Source organism: Megalobrama amblycephala, linkage group LG11 (assembly GCF_018812025.1).
Source record: "Megalobrama amblycephala isolate DHTTF-2021 linkage group LG11, ASM1881202v1, whole genome shotgun sequence".
Taxonomy (NCBI): domain Eukaryota; kingdom Metazoa; phylum Chordata; class Actinopteri; order Cypriniformes; family Xenocyprididae; genus Megalobrama; species Megalobrama amblycephala.
Window position 1 is genome coordinate 9,790,362 of NC_063054.1, and position 25,864 is coordinate 9,816,225.

The 25,864-nt window shown below is 37.1% G+C and overlaps 1 protein-coding gene across 1 annotated transcript in view; it reads left to right on the forward strand.

Moving 5' to 3' along the window:
- Positions 1–25,864, forward strand: part of dab1a (DAB adaptor protein 1a) — a 582,896-nt gene that overhangs the window by 437,547 nt on the left and 119,485 nt on the right.

Sequence of the window (25,864 nt, forward strand, 5' to 3'; positions counted from 1 at the left end):
CTGACTTCCATAGTAGGAAAAAAAAAAAAAAAATACTATGGAAGTCAATGGCTACCCTCAACTGTTTAATTACCGACATTCTTTAAAACATCTTCTTCTGTGTTCAACGGAAGAAAGAAACTCAAACAGGTTTGAAACAACTTGGTGAGTAAATGATGACAATTTAAATTTTTGGGTGAACTATCCCTTTAAATGTGTAATTACACTGTAACAAGGACACCTTAATATAAAGCGTAACCTTCTATAACACAATAGACTACTGTAGACAACAATAATATTTTTTATATTTTTCAGACAAATTAGGAATGAAAAAACACTATAAATTGTTTTGGTTGAAATCAAGCAACACACACTGAAAGACTAATGAGTGCCTTAATTACTTGAATTTTAGGTAACACTTTATTTTAAGGTGATGTAGTTACACGTTACTACATGTACTTACTATAGTAATAACAGTAAATTATGTATAATTACATAATTATAAACCAAACTTAATTCTAACTGTAACTCTATAGTAAGTACATGTAGTTAATTAATATTATTCAGTACTTATTCAGTACTTATACTTACCGAATTCTATATTTAAATGTAATGTAAATGTAATTTAATTTCAAGGTACAGTTAAAGGGATATTTCACACAAAAATGAAAATTATGTCATTAATGACTCACCCTCATGTCGTTCCAAACCCGTAAGACCTCCGTTCATCTTCAGAACACAGTTTAAGATATTTTAGATTTAGTCCGAGAGCTTTCTGTCCCTCCATTGAAAATGTATGTACGGTAGACTGTCCATGTACAGAAAGGTAATAAAAACATCATCAAAGTAGTCCATGTGACATCAGAGGGTCAGTTAGAAAGGATTCCGGAAGAGAAGACAATGCTGAATAAAGTCGTAGTTTTTGTTATTTTTGGACCAAAATGTATTTTCGATGCTTCAAAAAATTCTAACTAACCACTGATGTCACATGGACTACTTTGATGATGTTTTTACTACCTTTCTGGACATGGACAGTCTACCGTACATACATTTTCAATGGAGGGACAGAAAGCTCTCGGACTAAATCTAAAATATCTTAAACTGTGTTCCGAAGATGAACGGAGGTCTTACGGGTTTGGAACGACGTGAGGGTGAGTCATTAATGACATAATTTTCATTTTTGGGTGAACTAACCCTTTAAGGTTAGGTATGGGCAAGTGAACAGAACATTATTTGAAAAAAGAAAAACATTTTTGGCACCAACGTTTGCACATTTCAACTGTAAATTTATGTAAAACCAACGCTATCTCACAGCCAATTCGTACGAATTCATAGGATTTGTCTAAACCCCAGTGACGGGTAAGGTTAGGGGCGAGGTTAGGGGTAGGTCATTCCTACAAATTCATGTTGTTTGGCAAATATGTATGATTTAGCAAAAATCTTACAAATTCATACTAGTGAGGTTGTACAAATTCGTACGAATTAGTCACCTCATAAAATATGTACGAATTGCCATGAGATCGGGTTTGTAAAACACAGCAAAGTGGTCATAGAAAAATCAAAGATTTTTGCAAAATCTATGAATAGTCATATTTTTCATGAGATCAGGCTGTACTTTATTCATGCCGCAATGCATGCTGGGAAACTGAGCTCTGGCACATCACACTATTACAGTTAATCTGTAAATACACAAAAGATTACTGTAATACAGACAGAAAATCAGTGTAATTTCCCCAGCACATGCGGCTACATCAGTTATTTTCTGCTCCTGAAGTCACAGTATATCATTGACATTTAATTCTAATAAATTGTAGAAATATTACACTAAAAATTACACCTTAAGTACAGCAGGAATACACTGTATGTAGATTTTGTAATGCAGATTCACAAAAAGAGTGAAAAAAGTGGGAAAAAGTGTTTGCTTTCATAACATGATGACTGCTGTTATTGTGGTCACGATCTTGTCAAGATCTTCGATTGAAGCTTTGAGTGTATGAAAGCAAACTGTAATTTCACATACATGCCTCCATAGTAAGAAGAAACATTGTTATCGGAAGAGGGAGGCGGAATGTTTTCCCTATTGTATTTTTAAAGAAGTTGTCAGATTCACAATACACCTCCTGTCAAACAAGAGCTTTAGTGGTAGGCATACATATAAGAGCACAAATTTAAAATACATAGTGTATAGAGTGTGTCAGTGAGTGTTGTGGTATTGTTCGACAGAGATACCGTAATCACCAGAACCGAGTGTTTAATTGATTTGGTTCTGAATTGTGCTGTCTGGTCTTTTGTTGAAGATGTGGATCACTGTCAGAGTTGACATGCAGGGGTTTATTAAGCTCTGAGACTGGTCATTAAGCTGTCCAGATCTCTGTCTCTCTTCCATATTAACATCTCTCATTCCATCTTTTTATCCAGAATTCCATTTTTTTTTTTTTTTTGCCACAAATCAGTGACTGGCAGCTTTAGATGGAGGTTGATTGCCAACGGGAGGGCTATGGCATCTAAACAATATTTCATCAAACATATGGACTAAGAATAAAACTGGAAAGGATTGTCAAATGAACAGAAATAGAACTGGATTAAAACCAAAGCAGATCTCTTTTCTGTGCTTCTGGTTAGCCGTCGTGCGACTGGTGGTTTATTATCTCCAGTGTTATTCAAAACTGAATTGAGAATACCTTTTAAATTTCTATTCAAATCCTGAATTTGAGTTGAGATAGAACACATAGTGCAGTATAATTTGAATATAAGAAAGGAAAACTGAAATGGAATGATAATCAATGAAATTAAAGGAACTACTTTATATTGTCAGTTATTATTATACACTGTAAAAAAAATCCCAGTAAAATTTACGGTAAAAAACCAGCAGCTGTGGTTGCCAGAACTTTACCGTAAAAAATACAGTAGCAACGTAAAAAAAAAAAACATCTGTTAAGTTTACGGTAAAATAACGTATTTCATTAACTGATATAATGTTAATTTACCAACCTAATGAAGTACTAATATCTGTTTTGTACTTTTATAATACACTGACAGTCACCACACAGTGGTGATAAGAGTCACATGATGAATCAAAGTTCATCACAAGCAGCTTTTCCACAAGCTGAGGACAACACTAACATATAGAAGGTGCACACAGTGTCATTCACACACACACTAAACACCATCATGGTAACATGCATGAAATTTAAAAAATACAATAAACATTAATTTAACAACATTAGATGTAACATAAAACCCTAATGTACATAACTGATTAGAAAAAAATGAGAAAAAGTAAGAAGAAACAGAGTTATTTCAACGAAAATATATCAAATGTGAAGTGTCACGCAGGGAATTGTGGGAATGTCAATTTACGGTTTTTCACTTCCAAAAACTTTTTTACCGTAAAATTACATTAAATGTACTGTTAGATCTATTACACTTATTCACCGTATATAGTACGGAAACTTTCTGTAAACCAATTGACAGTTTTTCACCGCAGCATTTTTACAGTCTTTTACTGTTAAAATCACGGTCATTTTTTTACAGTGTAATTTATAAAACGGTCAGTTCCTGTCCTTGATTCTGATTGGTCAACTGCTGTGTTTTATTCACGATATTCACGACCTCTTCACCCAACGGTTCTGTGTATCACTACACAACACCCTTAGCAACCACTCTTAGCAACATAAAACGGTTTGTTTTCAATTTATATTTTTTATTGAAGCTTACTGTATTATGTAGAAGAGTATTGTGAGAAAGTGATCGAGTGAGCGAGTTTATTACCTGCATTTAGATTTAGCATTTTCCTTCAGGTCAGTCCTATGTTCATAATAAAAAAATCTGTTTAAATGATCGATGTATTATCTTGTCCTTTTAACAGTTAAGGGGTTTTCCCGTGACTGACAGCGCTAATCAAAGCATTTGTCAGTTGCGTCTTGTTCCGTTTTCACAACAATTCAGTCTTTTCAATACGGCACACTCATTAAAACAGTCTTTGCTGCCATCTAATGGTGTAATAATATAACTTCTGTTGCTGTTCACGGTCAGGGAATATTTTTTTTTCCAGGGTAGGGAAGGCTTTTAGTGATTTTACTTCATGAAAGTTGCATTGATACGTATTTTTGGCTGTAATATTTGTATTGTGTGGTAACGTTTTTATAAAAGCAATAAGGTACTTGAGGCTAGTGCTGTATCGTGAATAAGTCACGGCTGAAGGGGTTACTCCGCTTCGCATCATGCCTAACAACACCCTTCAGCAGTGACTTATTCACAATACAGCACTAGCCTATAAATTGCTTATCACCCACCAGACCAAAAAAAAAAAAAAACATAAGTCTGATCTCTCTAATTTACTGATTTAAGACATAACTCATGTCTGTAGTCACTTGTTCTGAACTGTCCCAAAAGTTTAATACTTAGGGTAGGGGTGTGTTTCATTTTTGAAGTCAAAAAAGTTCCTCTTCACAGCTGTAAGATTTCAGCTGTCACATCTGATATGGTTAAACTTATGAAATTTGTAAAACAAAAAGGCCGAGGAGAGACTTGAAGTTCTGACAGGTCTCAGGAGGGAGCATATGGTGTGCGGTGATTAAGACGATGAGGAGAGATTTGGGGCCTTTTGTCACAGTGACACAGATGAAGATCTAGACCCAAATAAAGATCTTATATTAGTAATTCATACAGATACTCTGTGATATGCTTTAGAGACAGACATTCCTGAGCCTAAGGGCAAAAAGGAAGACACCAGGCTGATGAAACACTAATGAAATATTATGTCAAGCTGTCTGTGACCCAGGTGAAGTTTGGAGTCCTTCATGAATATAGGAAGTTTTCAGTTTTAATTTGTGAATTATCATAGCAGTGCTGCGTAGGCCTCATACAGAGTGGCAGGGCTGCAAAATGTGGGCATAATTAACTAGGATATACCAAAATCATGCTGGGGTTTTAAGCAACCAAATTTGCGTGTAGCGTAGAAAACAATAATGTGTTTTGACCATATGGTCAGGTGTTTACACTGCTGGGTATGGACGAACGAGGAGGTGTCAGGTTTTTTTTTTTTTTTTTTTTGAATATTAATGCTAATGCTGTATTAGATGGAAAACAATAATGCAATGCAATAGTCTGCCAGCATTTCCAAGAGCAAATGGCTCTCAGCCCTCATTATATGAGTTATTGCAGTTATTCTGCTGCTTCTCCTGGCAGCATTTAGGAACAATATGTATAATTGCCGCAGTATAGCAAATACAACTCTACCCAAAGCAAGGAGGTCATTCAACTCAAGATAACATGCATAATGTAGCAGATGGAACAGAAACATGCAATACCTCACATTCTTTTTAGTCACATTTTCAGAAATTTGCTTAACAAATGTAAAAACATTTGTATGAATCCCAGCTTCAGAATTTTTTTTATTTTATTTTATTTTATTTTATTTTATTTTATTTTATTTTATTTTATTTTATTTTATTTTATTTTATTTTATTTTATTTTATTTTATTTTATTTTATTATTTTAAAATAGCTCAGACAATTTGGATTTCTTAGGTAATAACTGCATTTATTGTTCTTTTATTATACACTGTAAAAAAATATTTTCATGATTTGTTATCATAACATTTTTTTATTTTGTAAAATCAACTTAGATAATGCAGTTCAGCTAACATAATATTTTGAGTTTCTGTTGATTAAACCAAACGCCTTCAGTGTAATAACTCATTTTTTTTTTTATTTCAATGAACTCGAAATTTTAAGGCAATCAGGTAACTTACTTTTTTTTTTTTTTTTTTTAAGTTAAACCAACAATTCTTTTTTACAATGTACTTTGGAGAGACTTTTTTTTTTTTTTTTTTTTTTTTACCTCAAAGCATCTGATTTGTTTTCCCTCAATAAATGGCCGCTGCCAGGGTCACTTTTCGTGCCGTTGTGTCTCTCTAATCAAAATGCCATTTCATTTATGTGCCGTCAACATTCTGATTACTCTGGGCCCTGAGGAAGCACTGGAAACAATTTAATTTGGTAACGTTTTATATCTTATTTCATAACCTTGACGTTTGTTTTGATTGCCCAAGATTGTCTGGAACGACCCTTCTCGAATCAATGTACATGGAATGATGTGATTAGAATTTAAAGGCACAGTAGAATTTTCTAGAATGCTTCAAAATGACAACAGCGCTACTCTTGTAAAGTGTCATTTCCTCATTCTCTCTTCTAACCTTTGTACAACCTCTGCGCAATAATGTGTAACCATTCGGCACATTTCAATGAGACCTTTGGCACTATGGTTGTATAACTGATATGATGACACAGAAGCAGGCTTATATTTTCAAGTGAAAATATTGCCCTCAGAGGCAGAGGAATCAGACAGTGTACAGATTCTTTTGGGGATCCTCACGCCCCATTTGATTTCACCCTCGGGTTTCTCTCTCTCTCTCTCTTGTCATCTCTTCTTCAATGCTGTAATTAAGTGAAAATTTATGTGCGATTTTTCCGTCTGACGATCAGGGATAATCACGGCATATTACAGCACAGCCTGCTGAGATGGGTAAGCAAACAGTGCGCAACAGAAAGACTGTGTTTGTCTCTTTTAATCTGAGCAATTGTTGCATTAGACTACGGTTATGTGTTTAGGAATTACAATTAATATTTATTTTATTTATTTAGGCGTGTGTATGAGTTTAATATTGATCGCACAGTTGAATGGCTCTTAAGGTTATTTAATATGCTAGGGGCAAGGCATGTTCATTTTATACAGGGCAAATCACAACCATATTTTCTTGTGTATTGTTTCTTATTTTCTTCTCAAAGTTCAGTCTGCCTTGACTTTTACTCATTTCTGTGGGTGTCTGAGGCTTTTGTAGCCCATGTTTCAGATTAGTAGCTCCATTCATCAGAAGGAAAGCCATGAAAGTCCTGTCTCTGAGCCGTCGGCATATCACAGTGACACTGTGTCTCAGATGAACTTGATTCTGGGCTGAGAAATAGCTAAAGCTTTATGCTTTATGTCTGGCTAATTTATCAGTGCATGTCTGAATCTCCAGTTTGAAGAGAGCGACTGAATCTCTTGGCAATTTACTTCATGAACCGATTTACTTCACGGTTCATCCTCACAGAGAAGCCGCTGTGGATGGGTTTTACTGATAAGATCTTTATCGATTGACCAGTGAGCTGCTTTTAGTGTGTGGGGTTTGTAAGATACGGTATGAATGTTGAAGGGGGGACAATGTGGTTGTTTGGAGAGGAGCGAATACTAGATGAAAACATGGCTTTGTTGTGTTTGTGTGGATAAGTGTTGTAACACGAATTAGGCTGAAGATAACCTGGAACAGTCTAGAATACCTCCACAATCTAGGTCACTCACCCTCTCTCACGCAAACACACACACACACACACACACGATCCCTAGAGCTGTCCATGACCATAATTGAGATGCCCTCTGGGTATTTGTTCATAACACACAATCACACAGATAAAGAGAGCCAGAAAACGAGAACATACTATGCTTACTACCTAGAAAGCATGTTTAGACATCATACACACTCCAAACATGAAGACAATTCCAAAACGTAGGTGCATTCTAAAAGACCTTTTGTCAATATTCCAAGGCAGTATTGCATGTGTTCTTTCAGGAGAAAGCAATCTCAGAGTGCACTGCAACAAGCTCTGTGAAAATTAAAAACATTCAAGATGGCAGATTATAAATCAGCCAAGGCTCATTAGAAAACAGGCTTATTCTGCACAATACCGTGTTGTTTCGTGACGCTTTCAAAATGAAATGTCCAGTGAGTGGCGCTAAAATGGTTGGGGCAGTCGTAGCCTTATAGTTAGAGAGTCTGATGGCATTCATGCCATTTCAGCTTGATTCTGTAAGTTTTTGAGCTCTTTACCATGACTTGTGTTTCACAGGACTCGTACCAGATCGCTCCACATCACAAGTGCAGTGTTGTACTAGGTGAGCTACCAAGCAAGTCAGAAAACCCATGCATATGGAGCTGGTCATGTGATGCAAAGGTCAAAATGTTTGTTTAACTAATCATGCACTATGTTAAAAGTGTTTTGAAAGGAACTGTATGAAAATAATTATTCATTGATAATCTGACCTGTATTCATGAGTTGTGTGAAAAGGAATAAAAGTTGTTGGTGTTTTAATTCCACTGGATGGAAACATCAAGATACACATCAAATGCACATCGAATTTTGCAATTGACCCCTAAAATGGCTGACTCCTTGATCAGTGCCAGACTACTGAATTAGGGAGCTGATTGAGACGCACCCATAGCTACTGATGTATTAGTAGGCATATCCTTTCTGATTTGACTGTAGCCTCACCCCAGAGATGCTGTTATTCCAACCCTGTTAAAATTCAACTCATATTGCTTTTATACACTTGTGTGTTCATTTGATTTTGCAAGGCACAGTCAAAGAAAGAGTGTGTGTGTGTGCAAGTTAGGTCAAAAGTGCATATCTGCATATGGTGTATATCATCAGAAAGAGCTTGACTACTGCTACGTACCTCTGAATACAGAACATAAAGAATATCTGAAAGCAATTTCCATCCATATCCACCCACTACTGCACAGAGTAGGTGAATGTGTCATATAAACAGAAAAAAACCTTTGGCTTTCTTCATGAATGTATCCTTCAACCTGCAGTTGCAGCAACTTTTTTGAATGTTTATTTAATTTATTTATTCTGATACTACTTATTCTGATAATTTATTTATTAATTCTTTAATTTGTTTATTCTGATTGCCCTAGATACAGTACAGTCCAAAAGTTTGGAACCACTAAGATTTTTAATGTTTTTAAAAGAAGTTTCGTCTGCTCACCAAGGCTACATTTATTTAATTAAAAATACAGTAAAAAACAGTAATATTGTGAAATATTATTTCAATTTAAAATAACTGTTTCCTATTTGAATATATTTCACAAAGTAATTTATTCCTGTGATGGCAAAGCTAAATTTTCAGCATCATTACTCCAGTCTTCAGTGTCACATGATCCTTCAGAAATCATTCTAATATCTGATATTATTTGATGAATAGAAAGTTCAAAAGAACAGTGTTTATCTGAAATCTAATCTTTTGTAACATTATAAATGTCTTTACTGCCACTTTTGATTGATTTAATGCATCCTTGCTGAATAAAAGTATTCATTTCTTTAATTTCTTTTCAAAAAAAAAAATAAATAAAATTCTTACTGACCCCAAACTTTTGAACGGTAGTGTATAATGCTACAGAAGCTTTGTATTTCAGATAAATGCTGTTCTTTTGAACTTTCTATTCATCAAGGAATCCTGAAAAAAAAGTACACAACTGTTTTCAACATTGAAAATAATCATAAATGTTTATTGAGCAGCAAATCAGCATATTAGAATGATTTCTGAAGGATCATGTGACACTGAAGACTGGAGTAACGATGCTGAAAATTCAGCTTTGCATCACAGGAATAAATTACTTTGTCAAATATATTTAAATAGTACACAGTTATTTTAAATTGTAATAATATTTCACAATATTACTGTTTTTTACTGTATTTTTAATTAAATAAATGTAGCCTTGGTGAGCAGACGAAACTTCTTTTAAAAACATTGAAAATCTTAGTGGTTCCAATCTTTTGGACTGTACTGTATATTGGCTTGTTGATAAATACACACTTTCACTTTAGCATCAACACTGTCTTTTATTTAATTTCAAATAAAACTTTTTAGTATTGGCAATAAACGTTTTCTGTGAACAATCCAGTGTTATTTTAGTATTATCTATATACAATTACAATTTGTAATACAATTTCAGTTTGCTTTTATTTTTATATTCTCATTTTTCATGTTAATTTTTCTTTAAATTTTAGTAATTTTGTTATATCCTTTTTTCATTTTTATTAGTTTTTTTATTATTATTTCTACTTAGTTTTATTTTAAGTTTTTTATTTTATTTTATTTTATTTTATTATTTTATTTTATAGCTCCTGAAATTTGGATTTCTAAAAAGGATAGTTCACCCCCCTCTTCATTGTTCCGCCTCCAAAACAAACTCTCCTGCTCCGAGTTGGTCTCGAACCCCGGCCCGTTTTTGTTAGCTTGCCAACAGCACAGCAGCTCCAGACTATCATGACACTCAAACCAAGTTTTACTCACATGTCAAGTGGTATGAAAGTAGCCTCCACATCTGTTTTCAGGCCTTCCCGCTTAGCTCTCTCCAGTGCTGGAAAGCTTTTCTAATATAAGCTCGGGTCCTAAAGATCTTGCCCAGTCATAACCCTTCATTCCAGTGATATTCTTTTGAGCTCTTTTGTATTGTGTCTCATCATCTCTCTTTCTGCAGTTTTTTTAACTTACTCTGTTATTCTGTCTCCTCGACCGTTATAGCTACGCCCCCTAATGCTGATTGATACACATTTGTTGTTGGTGTTGGCCTGACTAACTTCCAAACAGTGCTTTTCAAAATGTACTTACCCCACCTTTAACCTTTAAATCTAAATTTAAGAGGTCACTGTAATTTGGAATGAATTTTGACAAATTATGTTTTATTTTTTATTTAATATTTTTGGCAGTCATTCTCTGGCAGGTATGAAAGGCATTTAGAAATCAGCATTGAAAAACATGTTGAGTTGCCTGTTGCTGTCTTTGATTGTACAGCTTCCAGATCAGGCATCATTTTCGAACCCATTCAGCTCTCTGACAGATTAAACAAATCCACTGCTTTTCATAATGAAATGATCCTCTGCTCTCCACTCTGTGTTCTCTCATTTGCCCAGTTCTCTGATATGTTTTAATAAACTTCACTGTCATTTACAAAGCTGTCTGGCTGATACGTTCAAGTCAGTGTGTTTGTGTGTGTATGTGCGCCCCTGTGGACATGCTTGATGCAGCTGTGTATGCGTGTGATGCATTTATTTGGTGGCAGCCTAATCAGATAGCAGTAATTGTGTTTACCCTGCTAAGGGAACATGTGCGCAGTAATTGGTGCCTTGATTAGATCCGCCGTGGCTGTGAGGCTGCTATGCAATCTCCTATTAAAAACACATTGCATTCAAACTAGGATGTGCAGGCTGTGGCTGAACAATGTTTGGTGTTCAGAAACTCTGCCTTCTCAGTGACAGTGACGTAACACGGAGGGGGGAGGTTAGGAAGGATTTGTCCTAAATGTCACAAGAACCAACAATATGAGTAAAATGAAGAAAAGTCCTTGAAACATTGTGTTGTTGCTGGATGTCTGTAGCACATGTTGTTTTATAGATAGATAGATAGATAGATTCATTACATTCAGAGATAGTCAAAATGTGAAATCTCGCTAAATGTATAGGCAACCAAACAGGTGTCGCAATTTACCATCTACTACAGATTTTCAATTAAACAATCAACATAAAAATGAGTTTTGATCTCAATCTTATTGCAGTGTATTTTAATGGCAATAACTTTGGCAATCAATTTTATGGGTTAAATCATGCAGAAATAGCTCTTTAAGGTAACAATTACAGGTCACCGTACAGTGAATAGTCATTCTGTTAAACAAAATGCTTTTGGTCCCCTGTTAGATGGTAAAGTGCGACATCAGTTTGGTCGCTTTGCCATTTCTTAATTTCTATTCATTTTAACCTCCAAAATGTTTTTAAAGTGTATTTTTAAGGCAAGAACTGGTGTTTTAGTGTTATTATGAACATTGCCGCTACATTCAGAGATGGTCAGAATGTGAAATGTAACATTGCTAAATGTAAAGGCAACCAAACAGGTGTCGCACTTTATCATCTAGCAGGGAACCAGTGTCCTTTTGTTTAGAGAAATCTCTTCTGCTCACCAAGGCTGCATTTATTTGATTAAACATTCATTAAAACAGTAATATTATAAAATATTGTTACAATTTAAAATAACTGTTTTCTGTTTTAATATATTTTAAAATGTCATTTATTCCTCTGATGGCAAAGCTGAAATTTCAGCATAGTCTTCAGTGTCACATGATCCTTCAGAAATCATTCTAATATGATGATTTGATGCTCAATAATCATTTCTTCTTATTATCAAACAGTTGTGCTGCTTAATATTTTTGTGGAAATTTTAATATATATATTTTTATACACAATGTGTTTTAAAGTTTCCATGTGTTATTAAATTCCATTTCTATTTTATGCATCTTATGTGTATGTTGTGTAATGGAGATTTGAAGGAAATCTGTGCGTCTTTGAAGAATGTGAGGATCTTTCCGTCTCACAGTATGGGTTCTGCTCCACTCTATTTGTGAAACTAATTGCCTTGTAATTAAAATGATGGTGAGATGTGGAGAAGAATAAGTCTGCTCATGTTTATCTCTTCTTCTGTCTTTCTGCCTTCTTTCTCTTTCTCTCTGTCTTGTCGTTTTTCCTTCTGGGTTCTGAGGGACAGTTGATGCGAAGGGTAAAGATATCGGCCCAGTGAGAGTGTGTGTGTGTGTGTGTGTGTGTGTGTGTATGACGCAGACAGCAGCAGTTGGCTGTGAGTGTAATTAAATGTGAAGGTGGAAGAGAGAGGAGTGAATTGCAGATTCATTTATCTTCTGCCAGTCAGACAGATAGAGAGAGAGCATGTGAGGATGGCTGGCAGTTAGTCATGCAGCACTGGACTGGAATATGAGTGATGGAGTTTGCTGATTGAACTTCAGAGGGGGGTAAGAGAGAAGGAAATGCATGGGTACAGTGTCGTGTAGTAGTATGGAGTTTCTGCTCATGCTGGAACACAGTTGGCAGCAGAGGTGGGGCTGGTTATGTTATCTTCATAACCACTCCTCTGGATAACCATGTGTTTGTGTCAAGCCAGATGAGAAGACCAGCTTTTGGTCTGCTGGTTTAAGCTGGTCTCCCACCCTGGTCAGTTTGCTGGCTGGTATTAGAGGAGGACAATTTAGCTTGGTTGCCCAGCTAAACCAGCTGAAAGCCAGCCTGGGCAGGCTGAGAGACCACCTTAAACCAGTCGAGACCAGCAAACCAGCTTAGTTTAAGTGTTAAGTTTTTTATTTTATTTTATTTTTATAAGCATGGGGCTTAAAAAGCAGTATGGGTAGAGTGGGGTAAGATGAGCCATTTTTAATTATGTGGACCTCAAGATAAGTACAATAAAAGTATCTAAAGTAAATGATCAGAATACATCTATGACAATGGGTTCTAAAAACATGGCTTCTTAAAAATGTTTCTGTGGCTCAATTTACCCCAGGTTAGGTTCCAAATCAGTGGGTAAGTTGCAACATCTGACAATCTAACTGAATCTGAATCAAACCTGTGTGAAATTGTAAAGATAATTGACCTCTTTTAAAAACTTTTACACATAATCATATTTCTTAAAGCTAACTTAACATGAAACAAACCAAATGAAGTTGAAACTTCCACATCTTTGTTTGCATTTCTGACAAAATATGTTGAACACCAAAGTTGTAACCTTCCCCAAAATAGAGAGTAAATAGAGAGTTTATTGAGTAAAACTAAATTAGAATGAATGAATAAATGTCATTGAAAATAATAAACATTTTAAACAGTAGGGGGAGAGATGAGCCCCTTTTTACTTATGTGGTCCTCAAGATGAGGGAAAATTAGGGAGAAGTACAATGAAAGTATCTAAAGTAATTTCAGGATGTTTCCTATCATTTTAAATGATCCAAATACATCTATGACAAAGGGTTCTAAAAACATGGCTAAAAAAGAGTTCCTGTGGCTCAATTTACCCCACAGCATTTGGCTCACTTTGCCCCATAGCTGCCATTTTGGACAAAACTAGCTACAATACCTTACTAATTCAGGGTAATATTTAATGATTTGCTTTTTTTATACTTTGCTAAATCACCAATATGTATTATAAATATTTTTAGACCTGGACAAATTTGCTTTGATATGATCCATTATATCTGTTATGCTAAAATGTTACTTTGACAAGTTACCTTGACAAGTTTTTAAATAAACGGGTGCCTTCCACTCCTGCCATGTACTTCAGATTTTCACAGTCTGGCCGAAATAATGGGTGGTTCCAAAATATATGGTCACATGACAATAAAGGTGTACGGTTGCCAACTTACCCACTGGCTCATCTTAACCCACTCTTTCCCAACATGCCGTACAGTGTTGGGTCTCTGGATACTGATACCTAACAAAATACCACAATATTACTTCATTAGTTCCACAGTTTATATCGATCCAACATTAGATCCTTTGCGGAAAAGACCAGCATGAGTTTCACACTGTTCCATGGTGAGGTTTGGTGCTGGTCTAGCTAATGGACCAACACAGTCATGAACTTCACATCAAGATATGTGCTCTTTACTGGTACATTGTGGAATATGACCATTGTTCCTCCTGTGCACCTCACAGTGAGTCAAGCCCAGCACACTCGCACCACTGTGTTCCCTTGAGAGATGTGTTTATGAGTGGACCTCAGGACACGCCACACTCCGGTCAGCATGTCAGATCACCGGTGTGATTAGCTGCACTGAGAGTGATGTTAGAGGACATAAGAAGGCTAAAGGAAAGCGAGCAGGGGATAAATGCTCTGACACAAACATATTCACACCCACAAACTTTGAAAGTTTTGCTCTGCTGACTCATAAGTAGTGGCCATTCTTCACCCCATCTGCTGCTATCTGTCCTTCTCAAGACAGGAAAGGTGGGCACTTCTTTCTCCGTTCTTTCCACCCACCTGTTTTCATCCTCTGTTCACCTCCTCTATCACTATTTATTTTGCTCATTTCAGACAGGATCTGGTCGATGAGTATGATTTTGGCAAGTTGATTTTGGCTAGTAGGTGAACCCTGGATCAACATCCTTTTTGGCATTTATGCTCACAAAGTCTATTGCAAATAGTCCTAACCAGGCTGGACACAATGAAGCGTAAAGCCATAAATCACATATTTTCTCTCTTAGTCTTCAAATTTTTTCTCCTAACCAGCCAAGACAAATGATGCAAGACATGTTGCTTTTTTTTCACATCACACTCGACATCATTTTACAGGGCTCAACAGTTTTTACCTGTTCTGCCAAAGTTTTACTAGCCCCACCACTAAACAATTTGTTTAGTACTAAATTTGAATGTTTTTTTTTTTTGTAAATATTTTTTTTTTTTCCTTTACATTTTTAATTTAAATTTTCAACACAAAAATATTATTTTATATGAATTTATATTATATTAATGTGATATTGTACAGTTTGGAGTCAGTCGTATTATTTTAAATAATATTTTTAATCAACAAGTATTCCTTAAAATGATCAAAGTTCATATTAAAGATTATTAATTATATTGTTACAAAAAAAAAATCAATTTTAAATAAATTCTGTTCTTTTGAACTATCTATTCATCAAAGAATCCTGAAAAAAAGTATCCATAGAAATATTAAGCTGCACAACTGTTTTCAACATCATTCTGCAACAGTAAAATAGAATAAATCACAGAAACCCAAACGTTTATGTTTGCAAGACATAAAATGGATGTACAAGATCAACAAATGTAACATCAGATATTTCTGATTGGCTGCAGTTTTGTCAGTGAGATTAGAAAATGACTGTACTGTACTCTACTCTTGTATCAATTAAACAATCTATCACTCTTCTCTACAGTCCTGTCAATCGTTCCATAACCACATTCCGCATGGTAGCACTACTCTTTCTAATCGGCATCCCCAGAGACATCTCAACTTGTCTCCCTTTCATGGTTCCAGCCTGAAGCTGTAGCAGTGTCTCCTTGTTAGGCACCTCATATTGATTGCCTACACTTCCCACAAAGCAATTTATTCAGTAGCATCTCTTAGGGCAATGTCTGTGTTAAGAGTGTTATCTGAAGGCTGTTATCAGAGGCGGTCTGAGCTCCATTCAGTGTCATATGGAGATGTCGAATGTTAATTGTGGGGTCAGGAGTTAATTGGCAAGTGTAGGACTGTGTCTTAGGACTGCGTTGTTTTTGTCTGCCTGCAGATATGGTCAGAATAATGAAGTGAGTGTTCTGTCCAAAGACGGTTACCTGAAAGCTAGCCGTTAGGATTCCCATTCTTCTCAAAGGGTCTAACGGACTAAAAATAGTGAAGTTTAAACTCAAAATGTTTGGTTTGTTTGGATTAAGGTCTTTCACAATTGATTTGAGCCCTAAAGCTGGCATCATGCCACACAACAACTGGGTAATTACATATGTAACCCCTCCAGTCCTACTCGAACCGGCTTTTCTGGCATGGGATGCAAGTGCACTAGCAAGGACGCTAAAGACCACAGTCGATAGCATCAGTTGCTAGTACACTTCTTAAGATCAGTGGAGTGACGTTTACCTACACAGCTTTCACTAGAGGGCCTCTGTTACACTCAGCCACCTAAACCTCACTCCCATACGGGTCACGGCACCAATGTAAAAGGTCCTACTCAACCCACTCTGACCCCTAACAAGGATGCTAAAGACTGCAGTCGCCAGTGTCACTCGCTAGTGCACCAGTTGAGTCCAGGGGAGTGAGGTTTACTCTCACAGCTCTTAATAGCTGGACTCCATTACACTCAACCCCTAAACCTCACTCCCATCCGGGTCACGGCACTAATGTAACAGGTTCTACTTGACCCGCTCCGACCCCTAACAAGGACGCTAATTCTACCATAAAGACTCAGAAGGCAGGTGAATGTTTACATGTTATTCATTCCATACAGTATAAACAGATGGTAGTGAGCTACAATGTTTCGTGTTTAGTTGTAGGGAAAAGTTCTTTGGCATAGGCCCAGTCCTTCGTTCGAATCCTGGGGATACAGATTTGGCTGATTCTGCCTGAAGATGAAGGCAGGGGCGGAGCCTACCCCCGATGGATGGACAGGGTGGTGGGGAGGATGGAGGGGAATGTCAGCCTCTGCAAACGTGAAACAGAGAATTCAGTGCACATTTATATCAGGTGTCAAGCAGCCAGACTTACTACAAAGGATGACGTGACATTAAGTCTTCCTGGTAGAACTTGCGCTGGCGCTTTCATAGACCGCAGTCTCTAGCGTCAGTCGCTAGTGCGCCAATTGAGGCCAGGGGAGTGAGGTTTACTCTCACAGCTCTTACTAGCTGGCCTCCGTTACACTCACCCCCCCAAACCTCACTCCCATCTGGGTCACGGTACCACTGTAACCCCTCCAGTCCTACTCACGCTGCTCAGAGCTGGACTCAAACCGGCGTTTCCTGCATGGGAGGCAGGCGACACTAACAAGGACTCTAAAGATCACACTCTCTAGCGTCAGTCGCTAGTGTGCCTCTTGAAATCAGGGGATTGAGGTTTACCTGCACAGCTCTCACTGGCTGGCCTCTGTTGATCATACAGTCAAGAGAATCCAATGGCCGTAATCTCTGTGTCTGTTTGTGAGTGGGCTTGCAGACAGATAGGACAAAGGTCAGGTCATGGCCTGTCTAACATCCCAGAGAAAACACACACATATGCACACAAGGTCAAGATGGTTTATTCATTGGTTTTGACAGATGCACGTATTTAACTTCATCCACCACTAGTTTGCAAAATCAGTGTACTTTCTGAATATGATCAGTTTCAGATTTAAAAAAGGGTGTATTGGCTGGATTCATTTGAATAAATCCTAAAAATGTAAATTCTGACATAATTTGCACACCTTAATGTTGTTTGGGTTGTGACACTTCAAAATGGACACCCAAAAACCTTAAGCAACTATATTGTTTGTTATATATCCTTCATAGTTTATTGATTGGCATTTTAATTCATTTTAATTTATCGGTTGATGTTGGATATTTAATTGTGCATGCTCTTTTCTGTTATTCTTACATTTATTTTAATGTTAATAGTAGACATTTTCGATTCTCAGCCATAATATGAAAATATGTGTTGGCTCTGGCTATAATAATAATTGGATAAATTCTCTGCATAGGGCTATCACTAATGGGGTGAATGGCGGGACAAATTCTTGGGGCCCACAGGTCCAGGGGAGACTAGTGAAGGCACTAATTCTGCCTAACATCAAATTTTGAGTTCCACTAAAGAAAGAAAGCCATATGGGTTTGGAACAACATGGTGCAGAGTAAATTAGTAAATTAAGGAACCATCCTTTTAGCAGGTTTCTATTAGTGCCTTGAGCTTACAGTAGATTTGTGTGTGTGCATGTGTGTGACTCTTGGCAGAGGTTAATGTGCTAACACACTGGCCATGTGGTTTGAGAGATGAGTTGGCAGTGAGTAGAAGCAGTGCGACAGGGAAGACTATGACAATACAGCGAGAGGACAGAAATGAAGCATTCACTTTGACCTGAGCATCTGCCGCTTTCACTGGAAGAGACTGGCAGGCTGACAATAGAGTTCACTGTGAAGGCAGTTGTGTAGAAAGGACTTAAAAGTTCTCTTCTTATAACCTCAAAATGAAACATTTGAAGGTGAAAACATGACATATCAATGACTGACATATCTTAACACCTATTTGGAGAATGTGTGCAATGACAAACTGACAACATTTCATTCAGGAAACTTTCTAAACATTGTCTTGCAGAATAAAAGCTGGTGATGGACACATTCGTAGTAGAGTAGTTGCTACTGTGGAATTTAATATGAAAGTATAATATGTTATCTTATATGCTATTTTCACTGTGTATTTATTTAGTGTGTTTTAGGCATCTTTACCAAAAAAATTATCTAGCCTTTATGTTTATACTTGTGAGAAACATGAACAAAACTGTTTCTCAAAACATGAGTGCCACAGCTTAATGTGGCATCTGTGCTAACAGCTAAGCTATAGCTCTGACTAGTCTGTACATTCATATTTATGCAAAACAGGAACAAAACTGTTTCTCAAAACATGAGCACCACAGCTTAATGTGGCATATGTGCTAACCGCTACGCTATAGCTCTGACTAGCCTGTATATTCATATTTTCATAGATTTCGGAGAGTGTTGTTTATTGCCTCAGCTTGCTTGGTTGCACAATATAATGAGACTTAAGTGATGTAACATTTTTTTCATGCTACATTTAATCGTTAGGAAAAAATAGCTTGTTACTGGAAAAGCTATATTATTTTGAAAACAGCTTAGCTACTGAAAAATGTAGTTATGTTTGCATGGTTGCTAATGTTGCTAAGTTACTTCCCGGCTTTGTAATCATCCAACACCAAGGTATTGCTATCTGAATCAATCATTTTACTATGTTACGCCACTTTTTTTTTTTTTGTTAGCAGTGACTAGGAGCTTGTCTTTATGCTCTGACCCTTTCTGTCCATTGGACATGAGTGCGTCCCTCATTAACAACTTGCCCTTAGCCCTCTGTCCAGCACAGCCACATCAGAATCGCTAAAGTATGTAAGGTGCTCCACCTGTCGTCATTGTTATTCTAACTTTATGCTTAGTGCTGACCGGCCCAGAAAAGGTCATTCTCAATATAATGGGAGTCATTTCCAGTTGTCAGGGGAGTTAGCCTCTATAGACCTCTGGACACAGTTGTCCTCTTCTACGTGCTGATGCTAGATATTGTCCCTGTAAATACCAGCTTAGCCAGTCTGGAAGATTAGCTATACCAAGTAAAAGCAGCGAAAGACCATTTTATCATTTTAAGGTAGTTTTTATTCCTCCAGAAAGTTAAAGTGAGATCTTGCATTAAAGGTGCCACGAATTGAAAATTGAATTTACCTCGGCATAGTTGAATAACAAGAGTTCAGTACATGGAAATGACATACAGTGAGTCTCAAACTCCATTGCTTCCTCCTTCTTATATAAATCTCATTTGTTTAAAAGACCTCAGAAGAACAGGCGAATCTCAACATAACACCGACTGTTACGTAACAGTCAGGATCATTAATATGTACGCCCCCGATATTTGCATATGCCAGCCCATGATCGAGGCATTAGACAAGGGCAGCCAGTATTAACGTCTGGATCTGTGCACAGCTGAATCATCAGACTAGGTAAGCAAGCAAGGACAACAGTGAAAAATGGCAGATGGAGCAATAATAACTGACATGATTACATGATATTTTTAGTGATATTTGTAAACTGTCTTTCTAAATGTTTCGTTAGCATGTTGCTAATGTACTGTTAAATGTGGTTAAAGTTACCATTGTTTCTTACTGTATTCACGAAGACAAGAGCCGTCGCTATTTTCAATTTTAAACACTTGCAGTCTGTATAATGCATAAACACAACTTCATTCTTTATAAATCTCTCCAACAGTGTGTAATGTTAGCTTTAGCCACGGAGCACCATCAAACTCATTCAGAATCAAATGTAAACATCCAAATAAATACCATACTTATGCGATTAGACATGTTGCATGACGAAAACTTTGTAAAGATCCATTTTGAGGGTTATATTAGCTGCGTAAACTTTGTTTATGCATTGTTTAAAGCAAGCGCGAGCTCCGTGGGCAGGGAGCGTGAGCATTTAAAGGGGCCGCAGCCTAAATTGGCTCATATTTAATGATGCCCCAAAATAGGCAGTTAAAAAAAAATTAATAAAAAAAAATCTATGGGGTATTTTGAGCTGAAACTTCACAGACACATTCAGGGGACACCTTAGACTTATATTACATCTTTTGAAAAGACGTTCTACGGCACCTTTACATATGTAAAAAGTATGTTATTTGAAAAAATCTGACTTTGGAACGACTTGTAGAGCATTTAAATGATAACATGTTTTGCTTCTTTAAGCCTGGAATATGAAAATTATTGTTTGGTTCTCTTTGTTCTTTTTTTGTCTGGACCAAAAAAGAAAATGATAAATTAAGTCCTGTTTCATTTAGCATTCACACAGTCATTTTTAACACAGAACCTAAAGACACTTTTATAAACCTATATTTCAGTCGAACCGCACCAGAGTTCATCTGGAAGTGGACCGAGACCCACCTTTTAAGGGGTCTGCTTATTTGGTTCGCACCAGGGTCCAGACGGCAGTGTTCACACTAATCTTAATTTTGTCAGCTATTTTTTTAATTTAGTCTTAGTCCTGTGTCAAATGTACTTTTCAGTTTTAGTCATATTCAGTCAACCTTGTACTGTTTAAACCACGTTTCCACTGAAATTACCCAGAGCAGTTTGTCTCAGGAACTTTCCCCCCCAGACCTGTTGCTGTCTTCGTTTCCATCGCATTCTAATGTATTGTGAAGTTTAGGCAAATTAGTCTGGTGACGCAGGACTGCGCGCGAATTTCCAGGTCCCGCTGGATTTCATCCTCTGCATATAAGCTTAATAAAGCCTGAACCTCATCACATTTTTTTTGTCGTAGTTTTCGTTAACAAAATGAACACTAGTTCACACACATTCATAGGAATCACACTAACAGAGCAATCGCACGAGAGTTTCTTTGAATCGAATCAAACCTGCCAAGTGTAAACCCTTAGTGTATTTTTCTGTAACCATTTACAAAGCTGAGTAGTGTATTCCAGCCTTTAATATGTCTGTAAATTTTGTCATTGCACCTAAATATTTTTCTAAGTCATCAAATCTTTAACTTGAACAACTATTTTATGCTTTAAACAACTCTACATCCCACTTCAACTTTCCACAGTAACGAATTCCAGACCGGTGCATCGATTCGGCCCATCAGGTAACATTTAAGTCGCTTTGTTGTCAATAAAAGCTGGGAGCTCTTATTTTTGCAGGCTGAATGCACAGTGAACATCTATTTAGGCCTGGGACAAAAGGCCATTGACTTGTAGACAGCCTATGCACTGTGGGAAAAGGTCAGTGAGTGGGTGCTAGTCATACCTGGTAAACCTGAATAACCTGCCATTGATTTTGCTGCACACTGGATGACAAGCAAATCAAAGGCCCCCTAAAGTGCATTTCAGTGCTCACAGGTGCAGAGCAGCTGTCAAATACCTGCAGTTGCTGTACAGCAGGATAGACACCCTGCTAAGAGAGTCACATGTGCGATAGCTTTATCCGTGTTATTCTTCATGGTGTTGAGTCGTGTTGTCTGGGATGTCATTATGTGGCAAAACTCTTCTTAAAAGGATTTGCTTGCGCAAACATTCTTTCCTTATTTACTTTATTTCTTAGATATTTTAAAGAATGCATTGATTTTTAAGCTTGAATAATTGAAAGTAATCCTTTTGGACAGAAATAAAGTCAGTGTGGTTTGGAAGAACAATTTTTGGAATTTTTCCTTTCCTCTTTCTGTCTTTTGACAGAGTAAATAGTCTCAGAATAAAGAGTCTCAGAGTGTGTGAGCGAGTAAAAGAGACAGATAGAGAGAGAGATTGATGGCTATGTCTTGTGAATTCTGCATAGACAAACAGGATTGGAGTTTTACGGACGTGTACAGGGTCAGGAATAGACCATATGAGCAGAAGCTACACTGAAACATGGCTGCCGCAGGCTGAAGGAGTTCATGGATGCGAAGGAGCTTTACGCTCATTTCAATATCACTCTATCACAGAATGTGATGTGAGACGGTGAACTCTCTCAACCTACACAAGGTTCACAGGATACCCATTAAAATTGGACAGATTTGTAGAGTTGGTGATTTAAATCACACAAGTATACACTGGAATTTGACTTGGTCATGACTAAATAAATAAGAAACTAAATGACTATTGCACAAAAGTGTTAGAGTAGGTCAGTTACTGGTTAGCCTGTTCAAATCAGCCCCTGCAGGTAGATGCTGTAACTACAGAGTTATGGGTTCATTTAATGCCAATCATTGCATTTTCCACCTGAACACTAGAGGCAGTAGAACAGCAAGCACGTTTATTCCTTTTCATACAAATTATTGATTACAGGGGCAAATTGATCAATAAAGACTTATTTTCATGTGCTTCCTTGCACAATATTATATTATGACCTCAAAACACTTTTTTGCAATAGTGCATGATTTATAAATTAATACATTTTGATGTTTGCATCACATAATCAGCTCCATATGTTTAGCTTTTCTGACGTAATAAACTTGTTCTGTACAGCATTGCACTCGCGATGGGGAGTCCTGTGAAACACGAGTCACAATAAAAGAGCTCAAAGACTTGTAGAAGCAAGCTAAAATGGCATGGTTGCTGCAGCAAATTTGTTTTTATGTCATGTTTGCTTTTGTTAACACTTTTTAGGGATTGGTATAGGTGATAAATTATTTTGAAATGCGACAGAGCATTAACCTTTTAGCGTCACTCACCGAACATTTCAATTCAGAACTGCCGTGATATGTACAACAACCATAAACGTTGCCAAATTCTTCATCTAATTTGGATAAAACTATCCATCCATCCATCCATCCATCCATCCATCCATCCATCCATCCATCCATCCATCCATATCTGGTTACTTTGCCCTGTGAAATATTTGTTAAAAAGTTGTTTTCAGTACTTGCTGAGTCACAGTTAGTACCTGCAGGTCTTGCAGCTTGTGTGTCAGACATAATGTTTTTCAAAGTGACGAACAAGGACAAGATATGCAAATAAAACTGTAGAACAATCCAAGTTTCCCACAAACCACTCAAGGCAGCATCTTTACGAATCCCGATATTCCCTGTGGAACATAACTCCCACACGCACTCCCACAAAAGCATACATTCAACCTGTATGTGTATTCACACAGGCAAACACGCACAAATATACACACGCTCTAAAAGCGTCTTCATTCGTCTCCTGCTGATAAAAGAGTCACAAAGGTCTTTATGTGTCTGCCTGTGAAAACTGCATTCATGTTTTTTTCTGGTCAGATTTCAGTTCCCCGCCAACATATATCCTCATCTCCCCTTTTTGACTTTTTCCAACAAACTGCAGAACTTTTTAGTGGCAACTCTCTGGTAACTCAGCAGACTGACCTTCACACTTGGAAAGTGTCTCCCGCAGCCCCTTCACTGCTTAAACACTCTAATGAGTCATGTGTATCCTGTCAGGACTGAATGACCTCAGGTTAGACCTGCACCACGCTGATAGTCAGGAGGTCACGATGGCAGGACAGGAGAACTCTGCATCAGTACCTCCTTACATTACTGCTGCACTGCCCCCTGGTGACTCAATTCTCAGACTGTAAGTCAACATGGAAGGGCATTTGTAACACATTTCACTTCCGTAATGTGATACATAGTATATTTAGTGGGTAATAATATAGAGCAAGAGTCTGTGAAATTTGATTGGATTCGGAAATATAGGATGATATGTAAGGCATCATGTACTTCTATATATATAGGGAAACAAAGCCGCCATGATGCCAAACCCCCTCATGGAAAAAGAAAGCTGTCATGTTTACAACTGTGACAAAGAGCGCTTATCAGGATCAACTAAATGCGGGGTTTTCAAAAGTATGTGAAGTTCGCAGCACAAACTCTTTAAAACACATCCAAGAGTTTTACATACCGGTCTGTTGTTGTAGGGACATTAAATTTACATTTTTACGCCCCTAAACATGACGCATGACAAAACAAACTGTGATCGGTTGCTTTACATGTCAGTCAGACGGTCTCTTGGACAGTCTTTGGCCAATGAAAGCTGCAATGGAGTCCAGACCTTCTGCCGTCAGTCTGAAGGTCTAGCTACGGGATACTACGGAGAGTCGCAGAATTATATTAGTTATTATAAAACATTTCTGGGTATGTTGCACAATTCAACAGTGCAGATGATTCCATTTAAGTTTGCAGGAGGTGGAATATCCTGTTGTGTTGACGTGTCATATTATGGACATAAAATGGGTTGTATACTGTATTGACATGTTGACTTAGGTGGTATATTGAGCACCCCACTGAACTATCTCTTTTTCTGAAACTTGCCTAGTTATTGATTTAGTTAAAACTATAAATGATCCCTGACTTAATTTGTCTGATGCATGAAAAAAGAAAAAGAAAAAAAACTACTTAGACTTAACTGAGAGTTACCAGTTAAAGTGGGTCCATCACTACGGTAAAGATTACTGTCAGTCATGTCATAGATTAAGTAAGTCGAGAGATAATACATACGTTTCTCAGAGCAGAATTGATCCTTGTGTTCTGTTGACAGGCCTGTCTGACAACATGCTATTAAGGAGATTTAGCTTAGCGAAACACATGCTAGCAATGAGAAGACAAAACATGCTATTACCCAAAACAACACACTGCAGGTGTTCCTCAACCCACATCATTCAGCTGTGCTCTGAAGTGAAGTTTTATAAGATAAAAAAGACACTCTTTGGTATTATTTTGTGTGTAAGTCATTGCCTAATGATGTAGAACCCTGTTGTGATTTTACCTGCAGTAGTTGAGTAGTTCAGTAGTTAAAACAAAAATGAAATAAAAAAGAAACAAAAACAGATGCAACTGACATTTTTAAAGCAGATTGTGAAAGTTTTGTCCTTTCCAATAGTAGGTAATCACAAAAGCAGTCATGCAGGACCAGAATGATGCTAATCATTTTGGTTTGTACAGTATGTGAATGCTCCAAATGAACACAAATGTGAACAGAACCCCTTTAAAGTGAACTGAATCCAGTTTCAATAGTAGCTGAGACCCAGTTGTTAAGGATATAGTGATCAGGCTATCAATAATTGCTGGATACTCTTGTTTGGCTATAAATGCTAAAATAGCTTAGCATAGTTTAGCATTAAATGCAGCTTTAAGGGTAATATCCCTGCTAAAACTACTCTTAAACCAGTCTAAACTACTTTGCTGGTATTGCCTGGTCTCAAGCAGGTCTGGTTTGATGTTTTTAGAGAGGTTTAGAAACCAGTTGACAGACCGGCTAAACTGCTTGGCTATGCTTGAAGTTTAAGCCAGGTAAGACCGGCAAACTTATGTAGAGAAGATTGTGCTTTGCTGAACAGGAGCATTAGAACTAATCTGCATAATTTGTAATATACCAAGTTTGCCATGCAGGCCCATGTAAATAAATTAGTTTAGAATCTGTTTAGGCTGTTTAAAATGAAAAGAGCACATTTTCTACAAATGACTAGTTTATACTAATAAAAGTGCGCCTTAATGTTTATACTGTGGAAGCAAGGCTTCATTTATGCTATGCTTTGCAAATCAAATGTGAAAG